Source organism: Humulus lupulus, chromosome 3, assembly GCF_963169125.1.
Source record: "Humulus lupulus chromosome 3, drHumLupu1.1, whole genome shotgun sequence".
Taxonomy (NCBI): Eukaryota; Viridiplantae; Streptophyta; class Magnoliopsida; order Rosales; family Cannabaceae; genus Humulus; species Humulus lupulus.
This window is the reverse complement of record NC_084795.1, coordinates 195,493,553-195,513,963: the sequence shown is the minus strand read 5'-3', so window position 1 is coordinate 195,513,963 and position 20,411 is coordinate 195,493,553.

Genomic DNA, 20,411 nt, shown 5'->3' with positions numbered 1-20,411 from the left:
CAGAAAGAAGATGTTGACTATGAAGAAACCTTTTCTCCTGTAGCCAGGCTAAAATCCATCGTAGACTCTTGTCCATAGCTGCATGTATGGATTACGAGATCTGGCAAATGGATGTCAAAACAGCTTTTCTGAATGGCTACCTTGACGAAACCATTTACATGTCTCAACTAGAAGGGTTCGAATTAAAAGGTCAAGAGCACAAGGTTTGCAAGCTTCTTAGGTCCATTCATGGACTGAAACAAGCTTCTAGATCCTGGAATTCTTAGATTTGACGACACAAGTAAAACATTCGGTTTTTGAACAAAATATTGATGAACCTTGTGTCTATATACAAATCAAAGATGGTATAATAGTATTCCTCATTCTTTACGTTGATGATATATTACTGATTGGAAATGACGTAACATCATTATCAAGGGTAAAGAACTGTTTAGCTAAACAATTCCAAATGTAAGATTTGGGAGAAGCCAAGTATGTTCTGGGCATTAAGATTCTTAGAGATAGACAGAACAAAAATTTTGGCACTATCTCAAGCAACTTATATTGATAAGGTTCTAGAACGCTTTAATATGCAAAACTTCAAAAAGGGTGATATGCCAACCCATTCTGGAGTATTCCTTTCCAAGGAGTAGTGTCCCAAAACACCTCAGGAAGAGGAAGAGGAGACAGTATCCCTATGCCTCACCAGTAGGCAGTCTGATGTATGCCATGTTGTGTACAAGACCTGACATTTGTTATGCAGTAGGGATAGTCAGCCGTTATCAATCCAATCCTGGATTGAGTCATTGGATTGCAGTGAAGAATATTCTCAAGTATCTTAGAAATACTAGATATTATATGCTTGTATATTCAGGTGGACACCTGAACCCCACTGGTTACACTGATTCTGATTTTCAATCAGACAGAGATAGTCAGAAATCGACTTCTAGATCAGTGTTTATTCTTAGAGGAGGAGCATTAGTCTGGCAAAGTATTAAAAAAAACTAGCATTGCAGACTCCACCATGGAAGCCGAGTATATAGCAGCTTGTGAAGCAGCTAAGGAGGCTGAGTGGCTCAAAAAGTGCTACTCTGATCTGATAGTTGTTACAGAAGTTGAGAAACCACTTGTTCTTTACTGTGACAACAGTGGAGCAGTGGCTAATTCTAAAGAGCCAAGAAGCCACAAGAGGGGAAAGCATATAGAGCGCAAATACCACTTAGTCAGAGAAATCGTACATAGAGGAGATGTGTCCATTCTGAAAATCGCATCAGAACACAACCTGGCAGACCCGTTCACGAAGAAGCTTCCTGCAAATCAATTCGAGGGTAATGTACGTAATATGGGATTAAGAGAAATGCCTCACTTGCTTTAAGTACAAGTGGGAGATTTTTAGGAGTGTGTCCTAAAAGCATGTAAAAGACATTTGTTATTTATATGAATAAATAAATACAATGGTTTATTATTGTTATATTTGGATTATTAAATTATTGTTTGAATAATTTGTAAATATCAGAAAAATTCCATATTCATTATTGAGGATGTGATCTTGTATTAGTACGAGAGAATTAAGATCACATGAATGAATAAAAATAGTTATCAACAACAAATTAAAGTTATGGAATTCTTTAATTGACGTTGTAAGTACGGTTTGCTGAGTATCATGTTGATACAAATAATCTATATTCAGATTATTGATGTGGTAAGACATCTCGGTAAATGTGCTTTATATAATATGATTATATATGACATGGACCAATATGAATAAAAGTCTTTATCCAAAAACCATTTAACAATAAAGACTTGTAATTCATATCATAACTGATGATCATTTATAGACCAACCTAAATCCTGAGTGTTCATGAACTCTTGTTCATGTTTATTAAATCTTTTGATTCATTCGTTAAGATCTCTTCATAGAATGAGGCTAATGACTTTTGTTTTGGAGATTTAATATCATGGATGGCTGGGAACATGTATCAATAATAAGGAATCTAATCTTTCCTAACGGATCGTATATTAGTTTCGTTAATGGTTAATTCTGGAACTGAATGATTTTGAGCTCAAATCTATAATTAGATTATAGATTAATTATTCACTAGTGAATTAATGGTACTTAAGGAATAAGAAGTAAATTAGAAAGGTAAAATGGTATTTCTTTCTTTCTAATTTATGAACTAATTAATTAGAGGGTGGAACTATTGTAAGATGGTTATATCAATGGACGACTTAGAATAAGATTTCTGTAAAAGTATATCTATAACATAAAGAGTGCAATTCTGAATTTATAGTGGAGAAATATCAGAATTAATAAATTAACTATTATAATTAAAGAGTTTAATTATTTAGTTACAATTTATTAGAGCTTAATGTTATAGGTTCATGGTCCCCGAAATGGCTCAAACAAGCACTGACAAAGGTAAATACAAAAATGGGCAAAATGACTTATTTGATAAGTAAAATATTTTTCTAAGCATCAAACATAATTATTGTATAATTATGTGTAATTAATTAATTATTTGTTTTAATAAAAATATAATTAATTTTGAATTAATTTATTTTTGGGATTTTTGGTATTTAAATAATAAGAAAAAATTGAGAAAAACCACATGCCATCCCTGGCATGTGGTACACGTGTAGCACAGTGCACAGTCACTGTGCTACACGCATAAGAGGCTCTTGGTAGTTTCTTAGTTCCACAATTTTAGTTATTTAAATATTAAATAAATAATGAGATATTGTAATATGATTAAAATATTATTATTTAAACATAATATGATAACCAATTAGTTATTTTCAAATTGTTTAAAATAACTAATATTTTTTTTTAATATATTGGATATATTAAATATAGGATATCAGTTTTTTAGAACGATACTTTTTCAAGGATAGAAAAGATATCGTGAAATCTCTTTGAGAGAAAGAGAACAGATATACAAGCATAGGTTACTGTTCTTCACAAACTTAGGTCCAAACTTTATCAGATCTCATGTGTTGAGAACATCTGATAAATAGATTTTGCCTATTATTTTGTATAGCGAGCCCACACTAGATTTTTGTGTGCTGAGAACAATTTGGAAGATCTTGGTGTGAGATCTCAAGGATTTTTGCCATACAAAAAGATAGCAGCCTGAAAGGACTTGAGGTAATTTTCTATTCATATCTTTGATTCAATATATATATGCATGTGAAGAAGTAGATATAGAAATCTTGCGGGATTAAATTAACAATTTTGATTGTTGTTCCGCTGCGTATAATCTCTGATTTGATCTATAAAAGCCAACACCAACGACCAGCGCAGACCTCAACCTGTCTACCGATACGAACTAGGGAGAAGAGAGGAGAACATTGTGCATAGTAGGTCGTGCACTCACAGGTTGCAATTCAGAGACGACCATGATTACAATGAAGCTGACTCCAGTTATGATAGGATGAATAATGGACGATAGCAGGAGAAAAGAAACGGGCAGCGAAATCCTCCTCTGATGGAGAACCGATCAACAAGCCTGGACGCTAGGGGGCAGCCCAAACTACCTAACGTCTTTGACCGACTAGGTACCAGCGAGCAGAGATGTAGGCATAAGGATTTAAGGGACGTACTTAATGACCGAAGGAAAAGACACAATGAGTACTTCCCCCCAGCTCTGGCGAATCCTGCCATACTAGACGCTATTCAGGCTCAAACAGATGCCCTGAATCAAGCTTTGCAATAGTTGGTTCAGAATAAAATTTCCCATATAGAATATGACCGGAGAAAGGGCACCCCATTCATTCACAAGATTACTATGGCAGAAATCCCGAGCAAGTTCAAAATGTCAGTACTGCCCAACTTCACTGGAAGAGAAGACCCTGTATCTCACGTGAATAAGTTTGAGATAGAAATGGACATCCAGAAGGTGTCCGAAGATGCTCAATGTAGGATCTTTCCTGCCACTTTGTCTGAATATGCTCAGAAGTGGTACTTCAAGATTCCATCGGCCAGCATAGTTTCGTGGGAAATGTTTGTAAAAAAATTGTACCGACAATTTTATGTTGGTCGGATACTTCCGACAGAGGCCAATCATGTAATGACCCACGTCACTGTGGCTGTTTCCTGGAATGACGACTGGCTTTGCAAACCAACACGAGTCTTTCCAGCATGCTTTGTCTTTCCTTAGAGCTGTAACTATGTGAGTTTGAAAAATGTGCCAATAGCTCGCTAATTGAGGTTTTAGGTTAAAAGTGTGACTAAACTGAAGTAAAACCCTTTAAATGACATTAATTATAAAAATTTGGACATTCATTGAAATCATAAAAAAATTATACATTTTGGATCCCAAAATACTGTTTAGAAAATGTATTACAACTCAAAAATATAAATACGATCAACCTACGCGACAAAACAAGACAATACAATACAATACAATACATTTTCCCAAAATAACCTTGGTCGTCCAGGTAAGCCCAACATGTATCCGTCGCTCCACGCTCTCTGTACTCATGCTTGGTTGACCTTCCCTTTGCCCTTACCTGCACCATAGAGCACTTGTGAGCCGAAGCCCAGCAAGAAAACTCAACATATACATATAACATAACAATCCACAACATATAACAAAACAACCAACAGACTAAACACATAGCGGCCTATTCTGACCCAGGCGCTTTACCAGGCCCTGGGTTCACAGTCTTCACCGAGCAGATGGATACAGCACCCTAGGAGGGTCTCACCCTAGTGGCCAGCACTCAGCGTGCTTGACGCTGATCCAGACCCTTTGCCGTACCCGACTTCTGTCGTTCTCGGCCTTCGCCGTTCCCGACCACTCGCCGTTCACTCATAACGTACATAACATATCATAATAATCATAGATATCCACACATATATTAAGCATAAACAATAGTGCCGTGCCTTGTAACACAAACAATAGGGTCCTGTCCTGCTCTATGGGTACAATCGTTTCCTTACCTGTGTCCTGAGCTGATAAGCCAATGTGATCCCGAGCACAGTCCCCTAATCCGAGCCTCGTTGAAAACCTAGTCACAACACATTCATAATAACCATTCATTAAGCCTTAAACCAACAAATAACTTCAGAATATTAATCTAGCCTCCGGGACCTTGGATTCTACTAAACTGGGTAGTAGAATCCTTCCCGAGCCTTGACATTCGAATTCCCGAGCTTAAAACCTCAATTTCCTTTTTTTTCCATTTTGGGTTGCGACATGCCATCTAGAGTAGCGACGCGACTATAGGTCAGAGAGCAGAGCTCTCTCTCTCTCTCTCTACTGAAGGACGCGGGCCGCAGCATGCCCTCTAGGGCTGCGGTGCCTGGGAAAACCAGAGGCTTCTCCAGCCTCTTTAAACATGTGGGTTGCGGCACCTGAAGAACATGGCCGCGACTCGGGCCTCTGAAACCCAGAAATCCACCATTTTCCTGCGTATTTCCCTAAGCCTAAACCACTAATTCTCACCCCAAACATCAATTAAACCCAGAATTGAGCCTAGATTTCCTATCCATACAGCCTAGGAATCATAACCATTTAAAAACAATTCCTTATCCTCATCAAACACTCAAATATCAAACCAAAAATTCAACGCTCATGCAACTTCCAATCCATGGAAAAATTTAGTAGAAAAGATTGGGTTTAGGATCTTAGCTCTATACTAAATTCGACCATGAGCCACTTCCCAACATTTCTAGCTTCAATCCTCAACAAATTCTAGCCATGAATCCTCAATTTTTGGACAATTTTCTTCAAACCTCTCAAAACCCTTCCAAAGACCAAGAGAGAGGGAGAACCGTGAAGGAGAGAGAGAGAGAGAGAGAGAGAGAGTGTGAGTGAGAGAGAGCTGAGAATGTTTCTTATTTCCTTCCCTTTGTATTTTCCTCCTCCAGTGTTTTCTCAAAGTCTCTAGCTACCTAAATGACCAACATACCCCTATGTTTATCCTCACTCCTTTAATGCCACCAAGGGCAATCCCGTCAATTGGCACATCCCGCTAAATCCTCGAGTGTTCCTATAAATCCCCGTTTAATCCTGACATGTCTAAATAATTGCTAAATTACTACCCGTTACCCGGAAATTCTCGAACACATACCATATTCCCAAAATACCCCTAGGCTCCTCCCGAGCCGGGTATTCGACCCCGTCGTGACTATTTAACTAAACTGCTCCCTAGGACCGTCTCGGATCGTGCATTATAAATATATCACCACACCCTCTTGGTCTCAATCACAATACACACATATATCACATTTATGCCCTCAACGGGCTAAAATTACAAATATGCCCCTAATAACCAAATGGGGCCCACATGCATATTTTATTCGCCTAAAAATGCATTTCTAATCATATAATCATTTAATTCACATATTATCATAATTAAATCAATTATTGCCCTACTAACACGCTAATAAAGGCCCTAAGCCCTATTAGAAAACATAGAACGCTACAACTATCCCCTCCTTACAAAAATTTCATCCTCGAAATTACATGAATAACTCGGGATACTGATCTTGCATATTAGTCTCATGTTCCCAAGTTGCCTCTTCCACTCTATTGTTCCTGCACAACACTTTCACTAAGGCGATGGTCTTGCTCCGCAAGACTTTATCTTTTCGGTCTAGAATCTGAACTGGCTTCTCTTCATACGATAAATCTTGATCCAGCTCCAACTTCTCATAACTCAGCATGTGCATAGAATATGACACATACTTCTGGAGCATGGATACGTGAAACACATTGTGAACCCCTGATAGAGCTAGAGGCATCGCCAATCTATAAGCTACCTCTCCAACGTATTCCAGAATCTTAAAGGGGCGAAAAAACGGCTCAGCTTGCCCCTTCAAACCGTTTCACCCTTCTAAAGGGAGAAACTCTGAGAAACACGTGATCATTGACTTGAAACTCTACACTCTTGCATCTCAAGGTTGAGTAACTCTTTTGCTGACTTTGGGAGGCGAGCATTCGAGCTCTAATCTTCCCAATCACCTCATTGGTCCTCTGAACAACCTTAGGGCCTAGATACCTCCTCTCACCCATCTCATCCCAATGGATGGGTGATCTGCACTTCCTCCCATATAACATCTCATACGGAGCCACTTCGATAGTCTTTTGATAACTATTATTGTAAGAAAACTAAATCAAAGGGAGATACTTACTCCAAGATCCCCCAAAATCTAGTACTCAGACTCATAACATATCCTCCAATATCTGAATCGTCCTCATAGACTGTCCATCTGTCTGAGGATGATAAGCGGTACTAAACCACAATTGTGTACCCAAAGCCTTTTGCAGGCTCTCCCAAAACGTGGAGGTGAAGGTGGGGTCCCTATTGGATACTATCGACCTTGGAGCCCCATATATTCGCACAATTTCTTTCACATACGGTTCAACATACTGCTCCACTGTATAAGTTGTCCTAATAGGAAAAAAGTGGGATGACTTGGTGTACCTATCCACAATCACCCACACTAAGTCATGTTGTCCCACAATATTTGGTAATCCAACCATGAAGTCCATGGTGATATCCTCCCCTTTCCACTCTGGAATCCCTAGAGGTTGCAACAACCCTGCTGGCCTCTGATGTTTAGCCTTTACCTGATGATAAGTCAAACACTTGGCCACATAATCCACCACATCCCTCTTCATCCCCGACCACCAATACAAAGTTCTCAAATCTTGGTACATCTTCGTTGTACCCAGATGTAAGGAATAGGCAGTTGTGTAAGACTCTTCCAAAATCTCTCGCCGGATACTGGAATCCATCGGAACGCAAATTCGACCTTTGTACCTCAGCAAACCCATCTCTAAAATAGAAAAGTCCTTAGTCGCTTTCGCTAAGACGCCCTCTATGTGCTCCCTCAACTAGGGATCCTCCCCCTGTGCTTCCTTGATCCTCTCAAGGAGCGTGGACTGAAGAGTGATGTTGGCTAGCTGTCCAACTACCAACTCAATACCGACTCCAGTCATCTCTTCAGCTAACCTATCTGATATCTGCCTTGAACTTAATAACTGTCCTGGGCCCTTCCGACTCAACGCATCGGCGACCGCATTGGCCTTCCCAAGATGGTATAGAATGTCATAGTCGTAATCATTTACCAATTCCAGAGAATGCCTCTGGCGCATATTCAGATCCTTTTGAGTAAAGAAGTACTTCAAACTCTTATGGTCGGTGTATATTTCACACTTCTCGCCATACAAATAATGTCTCCAAACCTTTAGTGCTAATACCATTGCTGCCAATTGCAGATCATGTGTGGGATACCTTTGCTCATACTCCTTCAGCCGTCTCGACGCATAGGCTATTACCTTTCCAGCTTGCATTAACACACACCCCAAACCCTGTCTGGAAGCATCACAGTAGACTACAAACTTTTCATTGTCTAATGATAGACTCAATACTGGAGTGGTGATCAGTCGCCGCTTCAACTCCTTGAAACTATTTTCACACCTATTTGTCCACACATACTTAGTCTTCTTACGCATCAGTTCAGTCAATAGTGTGGCTATTCTAGAGAATCCCTCAACGAATCACCGATAGTACCCTGCCAATCCCAAAAAGCTCCTAACTTCTGGTACACTGCTCGGCTTGGCCCAATCTCTCACTACCTCAATCTTACTTGGGGCCACCAGAATCCCCTCCTTACTGAAAATATGGCCTAGAAATGTTATTTGGGGTAGCCAAAACTCACACTTCCTGAACTTAGCATACAACCCATGCTCTTTCAACTATTGTAATAACAGGCGTAGATGTTGTTCGTGCTCTGTCTCTGACTGAGAGCACACCAGTATGTCACCAATGAATATGATCATAAACTTGTCCAAATAATCCTTAAAGACCCTACTCATCAAGTCCATAAAGGCTGCTGGGGCATTAATTAATCCAAAGGACATAACCAGGAATTCATAGTGTTCATATCTCGTACAGAATGCGATCTTTGGTATGTCCTCTTCTTTAATCCTTAACTGGTGGTAGCCTGACCGAAGGTCAATCTTAGAGAACACTTTCTTCGCCAGTAGCTGGTCAAACAAGTCGTCGATCCTAGGTAGTGGGTACTTGTTCTTAATGGTCAACTTGTTCAACTGTAACGACCCAAAAATGCTAATAGGGTTTAGTGCTTTGATTAGTGTGTCGGGAGGGCATAATTGGATATATGTGTGTTTAATTGAGTAAGTGTGTGACTATGTGGCATGCATGATATATATGATGATATGAATATATTTATATGCATGTTTATGAGTATTAAATATGCATGTGGGCCCATTCTTGTTTATAAGGGTATATTTGTAATTTGGCCCATTAAGGGCATAAATGTGATTATTTGTGTTAAATGATTGAGGCCACATTAGTATGCAGATATATTTTCAGTATATGACTCGAGGCGATCCTAGTGAGTAGATTAACGGAATGGTCACAACGGGGTTTAATACCCGGCTCGAGGTGAGCTTAGGGGTATTTTGGGAAATTTAACGTATATTTGAGATTTATCGACTAATGGGTACATTTCCCAAAATAACCTTGGCTGTGGCAGCCAGGCAAACCCAACATGTTCCCATCGCTCCACGCTCTCCGTACTCATGGTTGGTCGACCGTCCCTTTGCCCTTACCTACACCATAGAGCACCTGTGAGCCGAATCCCAACAAGAAAACTCAACATATAGCATATAACATAAAAATCCACAACATACAGCAAAACAACCAACAGACTAAACACATAGCGACCTACGCTGACCTAGGGGCTTTACCAGGCCCTAGGTTCGCGGTCTTCACCGATCAGGTGAATACAACACCCTAGGAGGGTCTTGCCCTAGCAGCCAGCAGTAAACATGTTTGACGCCGATCCCGACCCTTTACCGTACCCGACTTCATGCCGTTCTCGGCCTTCGCTGTTCCCGTTCACTCACTGTTCACTCATATCATACATAACATAGCATAATAATCATAGATATCCACACATATATTAAGCATAAACAATAGGGTCATGCCCTGCTCTACGGGTACAACCGTTTCCTTACCTGTGTCCCGAGCTACTAAGCTAATGCGATCCCGAGCATAGTCCCCTAATCCGAGCCTCGTTGAAAACCTAGTCACAATGCACTCATAATAACCATCCATCAAGCCTTAAACTAATAAATAACTTCAGAATATTAATCTAGCCTCCGGGACCTTGGATTCTACTAAACCGGGTAGTAGAATCCTTCCCGAGCCTTGACAATCGAATTCCTGAGCTTAAAACCTCAATTTCCTTTTTTTTCTTTATATTTTGGGCCGCGACATGCCCTCTAGAGCCGCGAAGTGCTTACAAGTCAGAGAGCAGAGTTCTCTCTCTCTCTCTCTGCTGAAGGACGCAGGCGTGGTGCCTGGGCAAACCAGAGACTTCTCCAGCCTCTTCAAACACAAGGGTTGTGGCACCTGAAGAACAGGGCTGCGACTCGGGCCTTTGAAACACAGAAATCCACCATTTCCCTGCATATTTACCTAAGCCTAAACCACTAATTCTCACACAAAACATCAATTAAACCTAGAATTAAGCCTATATTTCCTATCCATACAGCCTAGGCATCATAACCATTTAAAAATAATTCCTTATCCTCATAAAACACTCCAAAATCAAACCAAAAATTCAACTCTCATGCAACTTGCAATCCATGGCAGAATTCAGCAAAAAAGATTGGGTTTAGGATGTTACCTCTGTACTAAATTCGACATTGAGCCACTTCCTAGCACTTCTAGCTTCAATCTGCAACAAATTCTAGCCTTGAATCCTCAATTTCTTGACAATTTTCTTCAAAACTCTCAAAACCCTTCCAAAGACCAAGCGAGAGAGAGAGAAACGTGAAGAAGAGAGAGAGAGTTGAGGTTGTTTTTTGTTTCCTTCCCTTTGTCTTTTCCTCATTCCAGTGTTTTCTCAAAGTCTCCAGCTGCCTAAATGACCAACATACCCCTATGTCTATCCTCACTCCTTTAATGCCACCAAGGGCAATCCCGTCAATTGCCACATCCTGCTAAATCGTCTAGTGTTCCTATAAATCCCCATTTAATCCTGAAATGTCCAAATAATTGCTAAATTACTACCCGTCACCCGGTAATTCCCGAACACGTACCATATTCCCAAAATACCCCTAGGCTCCTCCTGAGCCGGGTATTTGACCCCGTTGTGAATATTTAACTAAACTGATCCCTAGGATTGTCTCAGATCGTGTATCACAAATATATCACCACAGCCTCGTGGATTTAGTCACAATACACATATTTATCACATTTATGCCCTCAACCGGCTAAAATTACAAATATGCCCCTAAAAACCATATGGGGTCCACATGCATATTTAATTCGCCTAAACATGCATTTATAATCGTATATCATTTAATTCACACATTAGCATAATTAGATCAATTATTGCCCTCCTGGGACGCTAATCAATACCCTAAGCCTTATTAGCAAATTTGGGACACTACAAATCAGCTGGTCGATGTCCGACAGAAGGAAGGAAAGTCTCTTAAAGAGTATATACAGAGGTTTATGCGAGCAGCTGCTCAGGCCAAGACTGTTGGAGATGAGGAAAAAATGATGGCTATCACAACTGGAGCAGCCTACGGAAAAATGGAGTCAATTGCACTTAAGAATTTATGGACCGAGCAGAAAAACACATCAAGCTAGAGGAGGCTATCTCCAATGAAAGAAAGTCCAGAAAGGCTGACCAGGGTAAGAAGGAAGAGTTGACCAAAGCCGGGTAAATACTGAGCAGAAAACGCCTGATAACAAGCACCCTAAGCAGAGCAGATACGAGCCGAGGTTCACCAATTACACGACCCTGGTCGATAGTCAAGCTGAAGTGTATCAGGCCATTCATACCACAATCCCCTTTGGGCAACCAACCCTGATTAGGAAAGATATATCCAAGAGGGACACAACTAAGTTTTGTCGTTTCCACAACGACTATGGCCATGATACCAACGAGTGTAACTAGCTTAAGGACAAGATCAAGTTCCTTATCCGATAGGGACATTTGAGACGATATGTATGAGCAGGGGAAATTCCCAGCATGGGGTTAACGAAGGAACCGAGCAGGCATCTGTACGCCAACGCTCGCCTCCTCTGCAGCTTGCTCAAGTCGCTGGTACTTTGCTAACCATCTGCAGGGGACTGTATATATCTGGTGATAGTGGTAAGGTAAGAGAGAGATATGCTAGAACCCTACGCACGATTAGGACATATAAATGCTAAACGTCGAGGAGCGAACTCCCAAAAAAGCTTGAACAGAGGAAGAGTTAATAACTTTCTCGGAGTTGGATGCCCAACATGTTCGATTCCCCCACTCAGATCCTTTGGTCGTAGATGTACGAATCGCCAACATGATGGTGAAATGAGTACCGAAAGCTCGATAAATATTATATACAAGTCTTCACTAGAAAGAATGAAACTATTTGTGCAAGATCTAGAACCTTGCAACCATAGCATTTACGATTTTTCTGGCAAGGGGCTAGTACCAATAGGGTCAATCAGACTCCCAGTCACAGCAGGAATGACACCCGCGAATAGGACATTACTCGCTACTTTTATAGTAGTTGATTGTCCGTCTGCGCATAACGATGTAATTGGAAGACCCATCCTGGTCAATCTGCGAGAAGTAACTTCAGTTTGGCATCTGGCCATGAAGTTTCCAACTAATGCAGGAGTTGGATGCGTATTGGGAAATCAACGAGAAGCTAGAGAATGTTACAACTCCTTGATCATGAAGGCAGGAAGAGGTAGATCGGGGAGTGTAGCAGAAAAAAGGTTCCTAGTTGTAAACAAATCACAAGCCCAATCAGGTGAACAAATCACCAAATAGGGCGTTGCTCAAAGTGAGGATAGAGACTTAGATCCTCACTTTGAGGATTTTGAAGAAAACATGGGACTCGTGAAAGACCTCGAGAAGGTCCAACTAGAAGAAAAAGATCCGACCAGAGTTGAGAAAGTTGGTAAAAACTTAGAGACAACAATAAAACAATGAGCTGGTGGATTTTTTGAGGAGGAACCAGGAGGTTTTTTCCTGGTCGCATAAAGACATGGTTGGGATAGAACCAACAGTTATCACCCATGTCCTGAATATAGACAAAAACCACCCACCAGTGCAACAAAAGAGAAGGATGCTCTACAAAGATAGATCTAATGACTTAAAGGAAGAAGTTGAGAAGTTGAAGGAAAATGGATTCATTAGGGTAGCGTTTTATACATCTTGGGTCTCTAATCTCATACTAGTTCCTAAACCAAATGGTAAGTGGAGGATGTGCGTGGATTTCGTAGACCATAATAAAGCCTGCCTGAAGGATTGTTTCCCACTTTCAAGAATCGACCAGTTGGTCAATGCTACATCAGGACTTGAAATTTGTCATTCATGGATGCATACTCCGGCTATAATCAAATTAGTATTCATCCACTTGATGAAGAACACACTAGCTTTCAAACAGATACGGGGTTTTACTGCTACAAAGTAATGCCCTCCCATTTGAAAAACATTGGTGCGACTTACCAACGACTAGTAAACCACATGTTCAAAGATCAGATTGACAATAACATGGAGGTTTATGTCGATGGTATGCTAGTTCAGTTGAGAAAATATAGTGACCACATCGAGGACCTACAGGAATGCTTCAACATCTTGGAAAAAAATAAGATGAAGCTTAATCCTCTTAAGTGTTCTTTTGGAGACGGATCAGGAAATTTTTTGGGATTCATAGTAAACTCGCGAGGAATAGAAGCCAATTCTGAAAAGATTCAAGCATTGATCGAGATGCAATCACCAGCCAAATTTAAAGATGTACAAAGCCTGGCAAGGAGAATCATGACCCTGAGTAGATTCATATCTAAATCAACGGACAAGTGCATCCTATTTTTTAATCTACTCAGAGGAAACAAAAAGTTCGAGTGGGCAGAAGAGTGCAAACAGGCTTTTCAGGCACTTAAAGCCCATATGTTGTGACCGCCCATTCTGTCCAAGCCGATCGAAGGAGAAACTTTGTACATTTACTTAGCCATAACAGAGTATTTTGCCAGTGCTGTTTTAATCAGGGAGGAAGACAACATTCAAAAGGCTATATACTACATAAGTAAAAGGCTATTGGGAGACGAATTACGATATCCGGTTATAGAGAAATTGGCTTACTATTTAATGCTAGCATCAAGAAAGCTGCAGCCTTACTTTCAGGCTCATCCCATAGTTTTTTTCACCAACCAGCCACTACGACAAGTTTTGAAAAAACCACAAGCCGCTGGTCAACTACTAAAATGGGCAGTTTAGCTAGGGCAGTTCAAAATTTCCTATACACCTTGAGCAACCATAAAGGGTCAAGCTTTAGCGGACTTCTTAACTGAATTCACAGAACTCCCAATAAGCGAGCCAATTATAGAACCCAAAGATCAAGTCCAAACTACAGCCTAGAGACTGTTCATAGATAGGTCATCAAATGAGCACAACTCGGGGGCAAGGTTAATTTTAATTACCCCCGAAGGGAATCAGTTTCATTGAGCAATAAGATTCAACTTTACTACCTCCAACAACGAGGCTGGTATGAAGCACTGCTCACAGGGTTAAGATTAGCCAAACTTGTGAATGTGAAGTCACTAGAGATATACTTCGACTCTCAACTAGTTGTTAATCAGATCATCGGAGAATACCAGGCTAGGGGTCTTAAGATGGTTGCGTATCTAAACAAGGCAAAAGACTTGCTAGCACAATTCGAGAAGTATACTCTCCAACAAGTACCTCTTGACCAGAACTCAAACGCCGATGCCTTGGCCAATTAGCGAGTGCCAAAGATGCCGACACTTTGACCATAGCACCAGTCGAATGTTTGACAGCTCCCGACATTCAAGTAGAATCCTCCCTAGTAATACAAGTGTCCGGCACGTGGACGACTCCCATTATTCAATATCTCGAACAGGGATTGTAACACCTTACTACCTTAGAGTCGTTACCATGTGATTTATAAATGTGCCATTAGCTCGCTAATTGAGATTTTAGGTCGAAAGTGTGATTAAATTGAAAACAAAACTCATATGATGACATTAATCATAAATGATTTGGACATTCATTAAAACCATGATAGTTAAACATTTGGGATCCCAAAAGTCTGTTTGAAAATGTTTTACAACTCAAAAGTTTGAATATGGTCCACCTAGGCGACAAAACTAACTATTATAACATATTCCTCAAAATAACCCTAGCTGTGGTAGTCAGGGAGGCCGAGCATGTACGCACCACTCCATGCCCTCCAACTCATTGTTGATCGACCTTACCTACCACAGTGCACCCGTGAGCCGAGGCCCAACAAGAGAACTTCAAAGCACAACATACAATGATTTCTTTCAACAAATAAATATTTAATCAAAGAATACAAACAATTTATAAATTTCTATTGGAATACACAACAACACAATAGAACAACAACATAACAGCACAACAACACAGTAGCATAGAAGTACAGTGGCACAGCAGTACAGCGGCCTTCGCCGATCGGGGTGCGTTATCAGGCACCAAGTCTGCAGTCTTAACCGAGTGGGTGTGTACAACACCCTTAGTGGGTCTCGCCCTAACGACCTGCATTCAACATGCTTAGCGCCGATCTCGGCCCTTTGCCGCTTCTGGGTCTTGCCTCTCCTGGCTTTTGTCACTTCTGACTCTTGTTGTTCCCGACTCTTGCCGCTCCCGGCTCTTACTGCTCCCGGCTCTTGCCGCTTCAGACCTTCATTGCTTCCGGCTCTTGCCGATCAGTCACAATAACATGTAAGACATAATATCTATAAACAATACACACAACACTACACACAACATAGCTCTACGGCAACAAAAGTTCTCTTACCTCGTGTCCCAAGCTGACAACCCAAAACGATCCTGAGCACGCTCCCTAATCCCAAGCCTGAGCAGTAAAACCTAGTCACAATGTAACGATCAGTAGACATCCATCAAGTCCTAACCAATCAAGAACTTCATATTAAACTACTAGCCTTCTGGACCTCGAATTCTACTAAACCAGGTAGTAGAATCCTTCCCGAGCCTTAAGATTTTGGTTCCTGAGCTTAAAACCCCATTTTGGTCATTTTCCCTAATTTGAGTCGCGACCCCCCCCCCCCCCCTTATGGCCGCAGCCCGCTGTAAGTCAGAGAGAATGACTCTCTCATATGGGGGACATGGGCACCGACGTACCTCAGCCTGAGCTGTGGTGCCTGGCCAAAATTCTGAGGCCCCCAAGCCTCTGTGAAGCGGGCTGCGACTCAGGCCTGCGAACCCAGAAATCCCCAGCATTTTCTCAATCTAATACCACAAAATTCCTACCCAAATCAATCCCTAAACCCAAAATTATATTTAGAATTCATAGCAAAGCAACATCTGCAGCATAACCACCCCAAAACATGTCCTATGAACCCATCAAAACTCAAACCAAAGCTTAAACCTTAAGAAAACGTTTAAACCACAACTAAAACCACCAAAAATTCAGGGCAAGGCCTTACCTCATTGAAGAATCAAACTCCTTAGGCTATCTCATACCTTCTTCTAGCTTGATTTTCCCTAAGTTCCAGCCTCTAATTTTGAGCCTCACACCAGATTTCCCCAAAATCCTTAAGTCTCCAAGAGAGAGAGAGAGAGAGAGAGAGAGAGAGAGAGAGAGAGAGAGAGAGAGAGAGAGAGAGGCTGAGAGATTACTTAGTTCTCTTTTCTTCTAAGTTCCAAAATTATGTTTGTATCACCTTAAGCCTATCCCTAGCCGAATAATGTCCAAAATGATCTCAAGTCTATCCATAATCCTTTAATGCCACTGAGGGCAATCCTGTCATTTGCAACATCCCGCTAATTTCTGGAGTGTTCCTTTAATTCCCCATTTGATCCCAACATCCACAAACAATCACTAGATCACTACCCAATACCCAGTAACCCCGAACATGTGTTACTTTCCCAATATACTCCCACGCTCACCCCGAGTCGGGTATTCGGCCCCGTTGTGACTATTTCGCTAATCCGCTTCCTAGAACCGTCTTGGATCACACATCGCAAATATATCACCACAATCTTGTGGTATCAAGCTCAACATGCAAATAATTCACATTTATTCCCTCAATGGGCCAAAATTATGATTTTGCCCCTATTAACCAAAATGGGTCCACATGCATATTTAATTCTCCTAAATATGCTTCTCTAATCACATAATTAGTTAATCCACTTACTAACATAATTAAATCAATTATTGCCCTCCCAGTACGCTAATCAAGGCACTAAGCCTTATTAGCAAATTTGGGGCGTTACAACTATCCCTTCCTTATTAAAATTTCATCCTCGAAATTTATTCAAACATCTCGAGATACCACTTCTGCAAACCTGACTATAACCATAGAATCGGGTCCTTTACTTTGCTATTACTTGCAACACCTTCACAAGAAGGATAGTCTGAATCTTTATGTCTTTATCTCTTGTGTCCAGAGTTCCACTAGCTTTTCCTTACACAATAAATTCCCCTGAAATCCCAGGGCCTCTTCGCCCGATCAGGGGTAGTATTCACACTTCTTCCTTTAACATTGGCACGAGTAACATATCATGAGCCTCTACCCATGTTGGGGCAAGGTTAAACTATAGGCCCCTGGCCTAGTCCTTATTAGGACCTTTTAGATCTATCCAAATCTAGGGTCAAAATTCCTTCTTCCTTTCCTGAACTCCTTTACCCTTCTTAGTCCACAATATTTGGAGAAGCACAAAGTCTCAATCTTGGAACCCTACATTCCCATACTAAAATTTGCCAACTTTTATATCCTTCAATAGAGTAGACACTCTACCCTAACAATCTTTAATAATTTTACTGGCCCTTCAAACCCTCTTTGAATTAGAGTACTTCCTATTTCTGGTCTCATTTAACAGGAACAAGCACTTCTCATTCCCTATCTCACAATATCCTAATCAGAGCCACTATATGACCCTTTTTCTAGAACCTGGGAGTCCACGGGTCTCAATCTGACACTATTGACTTGGGTGTCCAGTGGAGACGTACGGTCTCCCTTTGTACCCACTCCCTCTTTGATATCTCACTCACACCAACCATGGGGTGTCAACCTAATAGGTCAAATCATAACTTTTCACATCCACTCACCTCGTCTGCAATTTGGGGTGATCCCCCTTAGGGTCCATAATTATATCCCTCCATACTAACTTTAAGATACATTGGAGTCATAATAGCCCTTCTGGCCTCTGATTACCATCTCTCATTTACTAAATGATTAGGTCGTGCGCCTCCTGGTATACAAATTGTAGTCTTAACACCCATTCAAACTTCCTAGATACAATAATCGTAAGGGATATCCTTAGGTACGTCCCACAACTTCCCCACACTGCCAGCATCCTTCAGATCACTCATCCAATCTGCATATCTCAACTTATCTATACAAAGGTTGTAGGATTCTTAACCATCCCTACAAGATCTTCTTTATGTGTTTCACCATTTATTCATAGAGGTACATCTGCTACTTATAAATTGAAAAAAATAGAGCAATCCCGGTCATTACTCCACCCTAACTATGGCTACCCAGTATAACTGTCAACTCGAAATCCCATGTAGAATACCTAAGTCCTTATGTCTTCATTCATTGTGAGGTACAAGTGATCACTTTTCTCATGTATATACGGGCGCACCCTAATCCTTGAAGCACCGCACTAATATTCCATGCTCCAAGTAAGGAGAGGGTCCACTGCACTGTCCTCCTGTACCAGTCTATCCCGTGCATATCCTAATACCATGGCGTGTGAATCAACCCTTATTTCAATCTCTGAGAATTCGGCACACAACTATCCATTCAGACAAACTTTAGATTTCTATATTACTTAAATCAAGGGTATAACAATCCCCAAAGATGCTTCAGATAAAAGTCGAGGTGTCTCACCAGTCTCACCGAGTTTCTAATCCACTGAGGCGTTCCTTTAACAATTTCCTTGCGGTCTCTATCTTAACTGATTCATATGCAATCCCATCACTTCCAATAAGGTGACCTTGAATATCATCTGGAGAAATAAGAACTTATCCCTTCTGGAGCCTTACCTGTGATCCTCGCTTCCTCAGCCTCAGAAGTATCAATACAAGTATTACTCATATTCTATTCTTAATCGAAAGTAGTCAAAAATATTTCTTATCAAGCTAAGATACGACTTGTCCAAATAAATCCTTCATTCTTGGCAATGGATACCTATTCTTAACAATCACTTTATTTGCCTTTCATATACAGTACATACTCTCGCATACTTGGCCTTCCCCTTAACCCTTGGCGTTGACATGTTCTATGGTAAGATGCTCCGTTTGATCACCTTTAAGTCAAGTAACATCTTTGTCTGAACCTTTAATTCTGGCTACTCAACTAGCATTGTTCTTTATGATGTCCCTGATACTGGTTCTATTTTTGCCTTATTCCCGTCTCACACTCAATTTCCTAGTCGCGACAACAATACTGACAAATACTTATAAACCCATTTGAAATCCATCTAACCAACCCAATTTCCCTCCGGTCTAATTGACATATCCCTAGTGGTACCTACCACCACAGCTAGGCATCCCGTAGTCATAGTCGAGTTCTCTCCTTTTCAACTCAGAAGTCACCATTTCTCTCTTACAATCCATGGTTGTTCCTTATTGGAAAACTAATCCATACTTAGGATCATACCGAGGTCATCATACAACAATCCCAACCAATTCATACTACTAATTTTCTACGTGTAATACTCCCATTCCCTGGAAATTACCAACTTTCCTAGCAACCGCAAAATCTCAAGCTCATAGCACAATATTCATGTGGTAGGTATCACATGTATATATTTCTACTAAGAGGTACGTAGCACCAAACTCAGTCAGTACAATATAAGGAACAAGAACTAGAAGGCTAACCTGTCAATTCAGAAGGACCAACCTCGGGCTCTGGCTGCCTCCAGGCAGACTCTTGAGCTGAGGTTGAGCTATCTGTACTTCTCGGTTCTTCTGTCTTTGATTTCGACCAATGCTTCTTGATGTGCCCAATTATTCCATATAGAAAACATGCCTTCGCTCGGCATATTCCTAGATGGCATCTCCTGCACCTGACACACACTAGATAACTTCTCCAGACCTCGTTGCCGCCCTGATGGCTGCCCTAGATATTATGATTCCTCCTGTCACGACCAAAATTGGTAGAACTATCAAGGGCCTTTCTTTTTTTACTATTGGGGCCTCCACCCTTACATGCTCCTGTAAATGGGGGTACCATTGCCTGAGTTTCCTGCCCCATGGCACCCTCGCTCCATATATCACCTCCAGCGTCCTCTATAGCAAGGGCCTTCCCTACCGCCTGAGTGTAGGTAGAAATCTCATGGAATGGAGCGACCCTAATTCTATGGGCCACCCCAGGGTTCAGCCCTCGAATGAATCGTTCCTTCTGGGCTACATCTGTCGGTACCAAATCAAAAG